The 12,272-nt window shown below is 45.6% G+C and overlaps 1 protein-coding gene across 1 annotated transcript in view; it reads right to left on the bottom strand.

Annotated features, from left to right (window-relative positions):
- The window catches only part of ADGRB3 (adhesion G protein-coupled receptor B3), an 886,560-nt gene that overhangs the window by 438,491 nt on the left and 435,797 nt on the right, over positions 1-12,272 (bottom strand). The gene's annotated exons all lie outside the window — the stretch shown is intronic.

Genomic DNA, 12,272 nt, shown 5'->3' with positions numbered 1-12,272 from the left:
CCCACTGACAGCACTGTGTCCTGGGAGTGCTCACCGCCAGTTTCAGCGTCCCCTTTCCAGGCAGGCAGGCACCTTGCAGGGTTCACTTTCTGTGTCACACACCCACACGGGCGGTGTTAATGCCTGGCACTTACACAAGGGGTGGTTACAAAGGATGGACCTCCCCGTCTTCTCATCCTCTCTCTGTCCTCAAAACACAGGGGCCAGGAGAGGAAAGCCAGGGTGCCAGTGACAGGGTCACGGGAGGCCCAGGAAGTGTACAGTGAACCTGCGACGTCTGTGTAAAGTGACACGGATGGTGGTCCCCGCTGCTGTCCTTGGAGCCCACCTCTTCCAACTAGTCTGCCTGGAGTTAGCAGGAACACGGCCTCACTGATCCACTCAATACATTTGCTTGGGGCAGGTCTCCCTTTGCGGGGTGGGGGGTGAGAGCCAGAACTTTTTTACCTCCTTAACCCTCCTGCCTCTCCAGCTGGCTTTTCAAAACAGGCCTTTATTCGAATTCTAAATTAATTGACCTGGGTGTTTTTAGAAGGAAAACAAAGCTGCTCCATTTCCTCCTGTGCTCTGAATCTGTTAGTATCTATATTTAATTGCCCTATTTGTGCTATTTATTTTAATAGTTCCTGGCAATCACATGGTTGAAACATGTTTTGAGTCACAGCCTCAATAAAAGTTACAGAATATTTTATGCAACTCTGGGGAAAGAAAAAAAAAAAAAAACGGGCAAGTCTGTGTGAGACTGGTTTTCTAATTCATTTAACCTTTTTGTACTACCAGCCATTTTTTCCACTTAAAATGTCCTGGTTGGAGTGATAACATTTTAAGAGCTTTGTCCATTGAGCTGTAACTCTACATAGGAGCAGAAAGAATTAACCTTCAGAGTTCTCAGATTGCCTGTGGCTGGTGAACTCAGCAGGGGATGTGATGCTAATGAGACAAAAGTTGCAGACTGTATCCCTGTTCACACCAGTGAGCAGAGCTGAGGTCCACGACCGAGCCCCTGCCAGCTCTCACACAAAATTCATGCCGCTCCTAACGAGGGTGCCACGCGAATGGGAAGCAATTTGTGCAAATGCATCTCCATTTCTGGGAAAGCATTTCACAGAGCGTGTTTTACTAACAGAGGGTCAGCGACGCCGTGCTGTACGCCAAGGCCAGTGCGAGCACACGTGATTCCTTGATCAAAATGATACATCCAGAGTTAGGTTTTTCAAAATCACCAGAGAGCATAATGTAAAAAACACAGATTTTTAAAATATACGTTCAAGCAAGCGGAGAGTCTATGAAAGGCTGTTGGACCACTCTCCAAGGCCAGTAAATAGTACTTGACTCTATCGGCGAGGAGAAATAGCACAGAATAAAGCTCTCATTCCATCTTCCTGTGGCTTAGGTTTGGAAATGGCCAGTTGTGGGGCCATGCAGGTCACAGGACTTTTCACTTTCATGCATCGTAGAAGGAAATGGCAACCCACTCCAGTGTTCTTGCCTGGAGAATCCCAGGGACGGAGGAGCCTGGTGGGCTGCCGTCTATGTGGTCGCACAGAGTCGAACACGACTGAATCGACTTAGCAGCAGCAGCAGCAGCAGCAGCTAAGGTCACAGGGGCTAAGTCAGAACATCCCAGGTGAGGGGGTGGGTAGGCATTTATGGGTATACTGGACTTTTCCTGTTTCTTAGAGTATCTTCCTCACATGCAATGCCTTTTTCACAGCAGGTGGTTAATAGGAAATAACAGAGTTATAAAGTCAGTATACCTGCATTTCTCCAAGACTCAAGCATCATTCCTTGGAGTTGACCCTGCTCTAATCTGTCTCACAGACACTGGGGAAGAGGTATATGTATGGAATCTGGAAAATTGGGGAGAGACAGACATAGAGAATGGATATGTGAATGCAGGAAGGGAAAGGGAGAATGAGTTGAGAGAGTGGTGTTGACATATATACACTACCAGGTGTAAAATATAAAACAGCAAGTGGGAACCTGCTGTCTAATACAGGGATCAACTCTGAGCTCTGTGATGACCTAGATGGGTGGGAAAGGGAAGTGAAGGGAAGTCCATAATGGTGGGGATATATGTACACATATGGAGGATTCTCGTAGCTCAGTCGGTAAATAATCTGCCTGCAGTGCAGGAGACACAGGTTCGATCCCTGAGTTGGGAAGATCCCCTGGAGAAGGAAATGGCAACCCACTCCAGCATCCTTGCCTGGAAAATCTCATGGACAGAGGAGCTGGTGGGCTGCAGTCCATGGGGTCGCAAAGAGTTGGGCATGACTAAGCGACTAACACTTACTTAATTATTTACGGCTGATTCATGTTGTTGTACAGCAGAAACCAACACAACATTATAAATCAAGTATACCTTAATTAAAAAAATAAATATGGAAAAATGTATTTCAATACATCAATTCACCTTGACCTCTGCTAAAGACCAGTGTGAGAGAACAAGGCAAAACCAAACAGAACAGAATTCTGAAGAGGGGACTCATAACATTTAGGTCACTGAATTGAATTTTTGAGAAAAATATAAAGAAACTTCCACAGCAGCAGATGCGCTCCTTGTAGTTTTTTTAGGAGTGCTGCTAACTGTGGTCAGATCACTCATTTGATGAATTATGGATCAAGTCCCTTAGCCCCGGAACTTCGTCTGACAGTGGGTTTCTGTTTGGTTTTGATCAAGCTCTGATCTCTATGACTTACACCAATTTGAAAATTGAGAGTCCTTGGCAGAGTCTGAGTTTGGAGCTTGAACTAGCTGACCTAGTTTAAAATTCCCCCATTACTTATTACTTGTATGGTTGTGGGCTTACGTGGCCCATCACCGCTTGCCTTCTCTGTAAGGCAGGGATGCCAACAGCTGCTGGGCAGAGCACTTGTGAAGCTCAGAGCTCGTTCTCCACACAGTAATCGGACACAAGCTAAGTACTCGATATATGGAAGCTTTATGATTTTATTCCCTTGGTGCTATCATTTTTATGACTGGCTGCATGATTTGTATTTACAGCCACATTATGGCCCGTGATTTGTTCAGCAGAAAACTCTCCTTCCTGCTCTCCCCTGGGAGGGGTTTCAGAGTTGTGATGGTGAGACACCTGCTGCGTGGCAGGCCCTGTGCCAAACAGCATGGGCACTGAGTTCAGGAGGCAGGACTCTGCTTGTCCTGGGCAGGAAGTATTCTGAAAATCAGCACAAGGAATGCACGTCACAAAGAGAAGTGCCAATGTCCCTGCCACATTCAAAGTGCAAGTCCTAGGTTTAGCCACACGAGACTAAAAGGACACTCACTTTTATGGAAAGCAGTAACTAACAAATTCTTTGCTCTGTGCCTGTCTGGCTTCCACTTGACAAATTTCTTAGGGACAATCTATGATTTTCTATAAATATACTGAGGCACATCTCTGCACATGCCTTTAACTGAATTCGTTAGAGAAAGAGAGCTGTAGATGAGGCTCCTAATCTGAGATATCTGAGCCACGGGAAGCATGTTCTCCTCCCTTCAATCCAGCAGCAAATGCCTGGGCACCAAGATGCAGAGACGGGCCCCAGGGAGTAAGAGTTAGTTAGCAGAATGGAATGCTTTCATGGATTGTGGTGATCCGACTAGAAATATAAGGGGATTGTAAGGAAAGCTTCAAAGACAAGCAGGGACACAGGGACACTCCACTAGGATTGAGATAAACACCTCAGGACAGTCGTGTATCCCCAGTCCAGACAGCAGATGCAGGTCAAGTGTGATCCAGCTCCTTCCTGCCTCTTCACCCCCTCTTGAGCTATCCTGCCCCCAACTCTCTCTACTCCAGGCTCAGCAGACTACTCAGAGCATCTCAAACACGATTCTACCCAGCTTCTGGATCCATACAATGTGGCTCCCTTTCTTCAACCATTTTTCTGTTTGTTTATTCAAAGAGCCGTTTTTTCTTTTTTTTTTTTCCCTTGCCCTCCACACATAGATTTACATGCCATTTCCTCAAAAAGGCTTTCAGATCACCACCACCCCTAAAGCACATGAGGTCTACATAGACTCTTTATTTATTTATTTCTGATTAGTGACCATTTTTATCTTTCACTTACCAGTACTGTTATCCTTCATGACTGGCAAAAAATTCATGGAAGAAGGAAATAGCCAGTATATGGAAGTAATCACCTACAAGAATGTGATGTGAAGGAAGGGGTCCTATCTACTAGAAGGGCTCCTTGTTCTCTGTTCTGTGAGCTGGTGTTCCCCCAAACCTGGAGAATCAGTATGACAGTCTCTGCAGCCAGGCATGAGCACCCCAGCAAAACCACCATGAGCTCACCCAGAAACAGGTAAGAGCTCCTTCACCCTAACGTCAGGCAGGCAGCAAGCAGTCGTAAGCACCACACACAGGGCAGCAAACACGATGAGCTGCAATTGTACTCTGTAGGTTTTTTGTGTGGTTTATCACATTTCTTAATTATGATGCATTTATGTGATGATCAGTGTAGGGCTTTTTCTTGACCAGCCTATCATTTAGTTCAGATTATTTCTATTTTGCTCACTCTCATGCCCCTAGCATACAGCACAAGGCATAGGCAAATATAAATACTCAAATATTTCAACTTGACTGGCTTCATTCCTACTGTGTAGAAGACCCTGGGATGAGCACTGGGGGAATAAAGATCGTGGATAAATGGTCCCTTCCCCAATGTGCTGCCTCCTTTTCAACACCGTCCTCTGCTCTATACACAGGGCTCTTGTATGTTTGTATGTCCAGGGAAGGAGATAAGAGTGCTTAGTTTTGCAAGTAAGGAAGCTGGTTTTCCTGATTAAATATAGGACCAGACTCTTCCTATTTCAATGGCATTTTAAAATTAATTTTTCTTGGAACATAGTTGCTTTAAAATGTTGTGTTAATTTCTGCTGTACAACAGAGTGAATCACCCACACATATACATATATACCCCCTTCCTTGTATTCCCTTCCAATTTAAGTTACAACAGAGCACTGACTAGAGCTCCCTGTGCTATACAGTCTGTTCTCATTAGTTTATTTTATCCATAATATCAATATTATATATATGTCAATCCCGATCTCCCAATTCTTCCCACCTCCCACTTGGTATCCATAAGTTTATTTTCTACAGCTATATCTCTATTTCTCCTTTGCAAATGAGATCATCTATATCATTTTTCTAGATTTCACATGTACGCATTAACAAAAAAACATTTACACACTACTATTTATAAGCTGGGCTTCTCTTGTGGCTCAGAGGGTAAAGAATCTGCCTGCAACGTAGGAGACTCAGGTTCAATCCCTGGATAACCAACAAGGACCTACTGTATAGCAGAGGGAGTTCTAGTCAATATCCTGTAATAATCTACAAGGGAAAAGAATCTGAAAAAAAATGAGTAAGTATGTATGTATAACTGAATCACTTTGCTGTATACCTGAAACTAACACGACATTGTAAATCAACTATACAAATTCTTTGAAAACGTCATTTTAAGTCTCAAGGCCATCATGAGCACAGACACCCACTTTTGGGCTCCAAAATCACTGCAGATGGTGACTGCAGCCATGAAATTAAAAGACACTTAAGAAAAGTTATGACCAACCTAGACAGCATATTAATAAGCAGAGACATTACTTTGCCAACAAAGGTCTGTCTAGTCAAAGCTATGGTTTTTCCAGTAGTCATGTATGGATGTGAGAGTTGGACTATAAAGAAAGCTGAGTGCTGAAGCATTGATGATTTTGGACTGTGGTGTTGGAGAAGACTCCTGAGAGTCCCTTCGACTGCAAGGAGACCCAACCAGTCCATCCTAAAGGAAATCAGTCCTGAATATTCATTGGAAGGACTGATGTTGAAGCTGAAACTCCAGTACTTTGGCTACCTGATGCTAAGAACTGGCTCATCTGAAAAGATCCTGATGCTGGGAAAGATTGAAGGCAGGAGAAGAAGGGGACGACAGAGGATGAGATGGTTGGATGCCATCATCGACTCGATGGACATGAGTTTGAGTAAACTCCCGGAGTTGGTGATGGACAGGGAGGCCTGGTGTGCTGCAGTCCATGGGGTCACAAAGAGTCAGACACGACTGAGCGACTGAACTGAACTGAGGTGCTATATAACTTTTAGACAGTGATTTAACCCTCACATCAGCACTATACATGGGCACCAGCATTCCACATGATGGAAGAGAATATGGTGGCATGCAGAGATCCAGTCACCTGGCGAATACAGAAGAGGATGTGTGGCCCTGATTCTTTCCCAGGAAGGAGCCACCTCTCTCACACACAGCTTGCTCTTTGTCCAATACTGTAGGCCTCACCCCACACTACATCATTGCCCATCCCTGGTGGAGTGAGAGCTGCCTTGTTTAGCAGCAGAAGGGCATCAGGAGAGAGAGAAAAATCCACTGCAGGTAGCAAAGCCGGGGCTTTGGGGAGTAAGAAGGCTGGAGAGAGGAATGTCCCTGGGAGAGTTTATAGCCCAAGGGAGAGGCTATGAGGGTGTAAGGGGACAATGGACGTGGGATGGGCGTGCGGAAAGACGCAGGGGACACTTGTGAAGCAGAAGTGCATGTGCTTTTTCCAGAATACTTCCTGCATACCTGCTATGTACTTGTCCCAATTCTGAGTGCTGGGAAAACAACAGTGAGCAAGACACTCACAGGTCCGCCCTCGTGGACCTTACACGGTACTGTGTAAGGAAAGTAAACTTAGGAGTAAGTAATCATCTAAGACATGACTTAAGGCGATGATACAAAAATAAAGTAGTGTATGGGGCCAGGGAGTCACTGGGCCGGGGAGGGGTATGCGTGTGCATGCTTATGTACACGTGTGTGTGGATGGTGAGGGCGTGTGCTGTGCTAAGTCGCTTCAATGTTTCTGACTCTTTTGTGAGTCCATGGACTGTAACCTCTCAGACTCCTGTGTCCGTGGGAGTCTCCAGGCAAGAATGCTGGAGTGGGTTGCCATTTCCTCCTCCAGGGGATCTTCCCGACTCAGGGACTGAACCCGTGTCTCTTCTGTCTTCTGCACTGGCAGCCGGGTTCTTTACCTCTAGCACCACCTGGTGTGTATGTGTGGGTTTTTGTGTATAAATGTATATATGTGTATCTGTGTGTGTATGAATGTGTATATGTGGTGTTTGTGTATATGTGTGTCTCTGTGTATGAGTCTGTGTATGAGTGTTTATGTGTGGATGTTTGTGTATAAGAGTGTGTATGTGTGGGTGTTTGTGTATATGTGTGTGTGTATGTGTATGAGTGTGTATGTGTGGGTGTTTGTGTATATGTGTGCCTGTATGCGTGCATTAGTGTGTGTATGAGTGTGTATGTGTGGGTGTTTTTGTATATGTGTGTCTGTGAATGTGGATGTGTGGGTATTTGTGTATATGTGTGTCTGTGTGTGTATGAATATGTGTACATGAGTGCGTATGAGTATGTGTGGGTGTTTGTGTATATGTGTGTATAGGTGTGTCTGTGTGTGTATATGAGTGTGTATGTGTGGATGTTTGTGTATATGTTGTCTGTGTGTGTATATGAGTGTGTATGTGTGGGTGTTTGTGTATATGTGTGTCTGTGTGTGTGCATTAGTGTGTGTATGAGTGTGTGTATGAGTGTTTATGTGTGGGTTTTTGTGTATATGTGTGTCTGTGTATGAGTGTGTATGTGTGGGTATTTGTGTATATGCGTGTCTGTGTGTGTATGTGTGAGTGTTTGTGTATAAGTGTGTCTGTGTGTGTATATGAGTGTGTATGTGTGGGTGTTTGTATATATGTGTGTCTGTGTGTATGAGTGTTTATGTGTGTGTGTATGTGTATCTTTGTGTGTGTATGAGTGTGTGTATGAGTGTGTATGGGTGTTTGTGTATATGTGTGTATGAGTGTGCGTGGGTGTTTGTGTATATGTGTGTCTGTGAATGTGGATGTGTGGGTGTTTGTGTATATGTGTATCTGCGTGTATATGAGTGTGTATATGTGGGTGTTTGTATATATGTGTATCTATGTGTGTATATGAGTGCGTATTGTGGGTGTTTGTGTATATGTGTGTCCGTGAATGTGGATGTGTGGGTGTTTGTGTATATGTGTGTATAGGTGTGTCTGTGTGTGTATATGAGTGTGTATGTGTGGATGTTTGTGTATATGTTGTCTGTGTGTGTATATGAGTGTGTATGTGTGGGTGTTTGTGTATATGTGTGTCTGTGTGTGTGCATTAGTGTGTGTATGAGTGTGTGTATGAGTGTTTATGTGTGGGTTTTTGTGTATGTGTGTGTCTGTGTGTGTATGTGTGAGTGTTTGTATATATGCGTGTCTCTGTGTGTATGAGTGTGTATGTGTGGGTGTTTGTGTATATGTGTGTCTGTGTATGTATGAGTGTGTATGTGTAGGTGTTTGTATATATGTGTGTCTTTGTGTATGAGTGTGTATGTGTGGGTGTTTGTGTATATGTGTGTCTGTGTGTGTGCATTAGTGTGTGTATGAGTGTGTGTATGAGTGTTTATGTGTGGGTTTTTGTGTATATGTGTGTCTGTGTATGAGTGTGTATGTGTGGGTGTTTGTGTATATGTGTGTCTGTGTGTATATGAGTGTGTATGTGTGGGTGTTTGTATATATGTGTGTCTGTGTATGAGTGTTTATGTGTGTGTGTGTATGTGTATCTGTGTGTGTGTATGAATGTGTGTATGAGTGTGTATGTGTAGGTGTTTGTATATATGTGTGTCTGTGTGTGTATGAGTGTGTATGTGTGGGGGTGTGTGTATATGTGTGAGTGTACATGTGAGGCTGTTTGTGTATATGTGTGTCTGTGTGTATGAGTGTGTATGTGTACACATGGTTGGATGTGTGTGTACAGTGTCTGTATGTGTGTGCATGTGAAAGGCTGCATTAGGTTGAAGAGCCAGTAGGAAAGACCTTTCTGAGGAGATGAGGTGTGAGCTGAAAACGGGGTGAGGAAGGGGCCATCAACCAGGGGCAGGCTCAGGACGGTGCCGGGAAACGACAGGCAGGCGGGCAACCTGAGGCGTTCAAGAGACAGAGAGGAAGCAGACGCAGCCGTGCGACCTTCAGTAGGAGCTGAGGGGTGGAGGAGGAAGACTGTTAATACAGGATGCGAGAGAGGCAGGGGTTAGTTCAGAGGGGCCCAGATCCCACCAGAGTCTTGTCACACAAGTTTCAGGAAAACACAAAATCTAACAGTGGCAAACAGGGGACAGGAAAGTGAGAAAGAAAACGAGGGGTCCCAGAAGGATCCTGTGTCGTCCACGGAGGCCGGGGGCGGTGGCTTCACTAGGGGGACAAGGCGATGTGGCGATGCTGGTGATGCCCCCTTAATCAGGGGACGAGACGATATGGCGATGCCTCCTTAATCAGGGGACGAGGCAATGTGGCAATGCCCCCTTAATCAGGGGACAAGGCAATGTGGCGATGCTGGTGATGCCCCCCTTAATCAGGGTAAAAGGCAATGGGGCGATGCTGGTGATACCCTCTTAATCAGGGGGAGAGGTGCCCAGGAGGCAGACGGCAGCAATGCCAGGCCCAGGCTCAGGCCCCTCAAGGACGGGCAGCCCCACGCCACACGGCAGACCCTGCGGGGCGTGCCTGGGCCAGCTGGCAGCTCCGCTGCAGCGGAGCTCAGGCTCCAGGGTGGAGCTGAGAGCACGTGTCCAGCCTCCACCGCCCCATAAGCCTGAAGCTCAGAATCTGTGTGTCCTGAGCCTTAGTGGAAATCTGGAGCCTTTCGCAGAAAAATAAAATTACCAGGAATAGAGCTAAATGGGATAAAATCAGGGTGCAAACACTGGAGATAAAGCAGACAGGAAGAGGACCAGGTGAGGGAGGTGACAGAGGAGGCGGGGAAGGAGAGAAGACTCTTCCCTGGGGAAACTGATCCAGATGAGACAGGCCAAGCCTGCAGCAAGGCAAGCATCCAGAGAGACTTCAGGCTGCAGTCTTGGTCACCTGGGAGGGTGCATGGCACACACCTTTCTTGGCTAAACGGGAACTCTGCCAGTCCTGCAAGATTCCCTGTGGTGGGCTCAAACTGGTCTGCCTCCTGATCCTTACCCTGAAGCTTTCAACCCTCCAAACGTCAGAAGGCAACTGTATTTGAAGACAGGGCCTTTGAACAGGTGATTAAGTGAAAATAAGGTTGGGTCCTGACCCAGCCTGACAGGCATGCTTGTGAGAAGAGGCACTGAGAACACACAGCAACATCAGGGGCGATGCACGCAGGGACGAGAGCCCTGGGAGGCCACAGGGAAAAGGCAGCCACTACATGCTGAGGAGAGAGGCCTCGGGGAAGCACACCTGCCCACACCCTGACCCTGGCCTTCCAGCCTGCAGAACTGCGATGCAACACACTTCTGTTGCTGCAGAACTGCGATGCAACACCCAGTTCATGGTATTTATTACGGTAGCCCCGTGACCTGACACATTCCCTGATAATTTAAGAGGAAAATTTGATAATAAATGAAACCACAAGAAAAGACTATCTGTACACTGTGCTTGTGCAAATGCCAATGTTTTCTTGCATCTGAAGGAAATAACGAGGGATTCCAAAAGGGCAAGACTGCTTATCAGATGCCTCATCATTTTTTCTTGAGCTCCACCAAAGCCGTTCATGTATACCACATGACAGGTACCAGTTGATAAGTGGCATTCCACAAACACCCAACTTTCCTGAGTTCCTCTCAGCTTGCAGCCATCTCCCAAATTCTGTGCACAGTAGGTTTTACTCGTGTTGATGGGTGAAGCAAGATGCGTTCCTTAATATCTCCCTCACTGAAGGCAGGTATTCAGCATTGAATTTCTTCTTTCCTTCTTTATAACAGGGGAACACCCTCAACACTATCTAGAGATAGCTTTGAGTTGCATAACTTCTCTCTACCCTGGAGAAAGAATAGGGAACCTTCTCAGGCTTCAAGCATTGAAAACAGCATCTGTTGTGACTCAGACTGATTGTCAGCTGGATTCAAACTGGCTCTCACAGGGCCAGGAATCCTGGCTACTGATTCAAGCCATCCTCTCATCCACTTGCTGGTTAACTATGAAATGGTCTTGGGGTGTCAGCCTTTCGGACTAATTCTTCTTTTCAGACTCCCATGCTTCTTGACATATTCCCTGCCTTTCTCCTGTGTTAAGAGTAGGGAAAGAAAAGAAAAAAATCCAGTAACCCATTCTTGCTTAGGTAGTGCTGTGAGGAACACTTGACCTTCCTTTGTTCCCAGGAGAGACAGCAAAATATACGTCTGCAGCAGCAGCAGACACGTGTGGTCCAGAGATGCTTCAGGTGTTTGCTCTGTCAGAATCTCACCTTCCCCAATCATAAGGGTCGGCAGGTTTCTTGACCTTTTACTGTGTGCCATGTGCGAAATTAAAAGATGCTAACTCTTTGGGAGAAAAGTTATGACCAATCTAGACAGCATATTAAAAAGCAGAGGCGTTACTTTGCCAACAAGGTCTGTCTAGTCAAGGCTATGGTTTTTCCAGTAGTCATGTATGGTTGTGAGAGTTGGACTATAAAGAAAGCTGAGTGCTGAAGCATTGATGCTTTTCAACTGTGGTGTTGGAGAAGACTCTTGAGAGTCCCTTGGACTGCAAGGAGATCCAACCAGTCCATCCTAAAGGAAATCAGTCCTGAAGATTCACTGGAAGGACTGATGTTGAAGCTGAAACTCCAATACTTTGGCCACCTGATGTGAAGAACTGACTCATCTGAAAAGACCCCGATGCTGGGAAAGACTGAAGGCAGGAGAAGAAGGGGACGACAGAGGATGAGATGGTTGGATGCTATCACCAACTGGATGGACACGAGTTTGAGTAAACTCCGGGAGTTGGACAGGGAGGCTTGGTGTGCTGCAGTCCATGGGGTCACAAAGAGTCAGACATGACTGAGCAACTGAACTGAACCGAAGTGAGGTGCTATGTAACTTTTAGACAGTAATTTAACCCTCACATCAGCACTATACATGGGTACCAGCATCCAGTCACCTGTCCAGCATCAGACAGGGGACAAGTAGAAGAGCCATGACCAGAAGCTCAGGACTCTGCCTACAGAGCAAGTTCTCTGAGTCATCATCCTCTACTACTTCCCTACATCCCCAGGAAATTATTAATTTATACTAATTATTATTATTATTAATTATAGGAAATAATTAACTATAGGAAATATTGTAGTTATTAATTAATTACAGGAAATTATTAATCCTCCTGGTTGCCTTCTCTGAAAGAGTACTTACTAGATTGTATTTGGTCAAGAAAATTAGGCTAATCATTACATGAGGGCCTTGGATGATCACAGTC

This window comes from Bos mutus, chromosome 9, assembly GCF_027580195.1.
Source record: "Bos mutus isolate GX-2022 chromosome 9, NWIPB_WYAK_1.1, whole genome shotgun sequence".
NCBI classification, from domain to species: Eukaryota; Metazoa; Chordata; class Mammalia; order Artiodactyla; family Bovidae; genus Bos; species Bos mutus.
The sequence above is the reverse complement of the archived record's forward strand: the minus strand, read 5'-3'. Positions and strand labels throughout refer to the sequence as shown.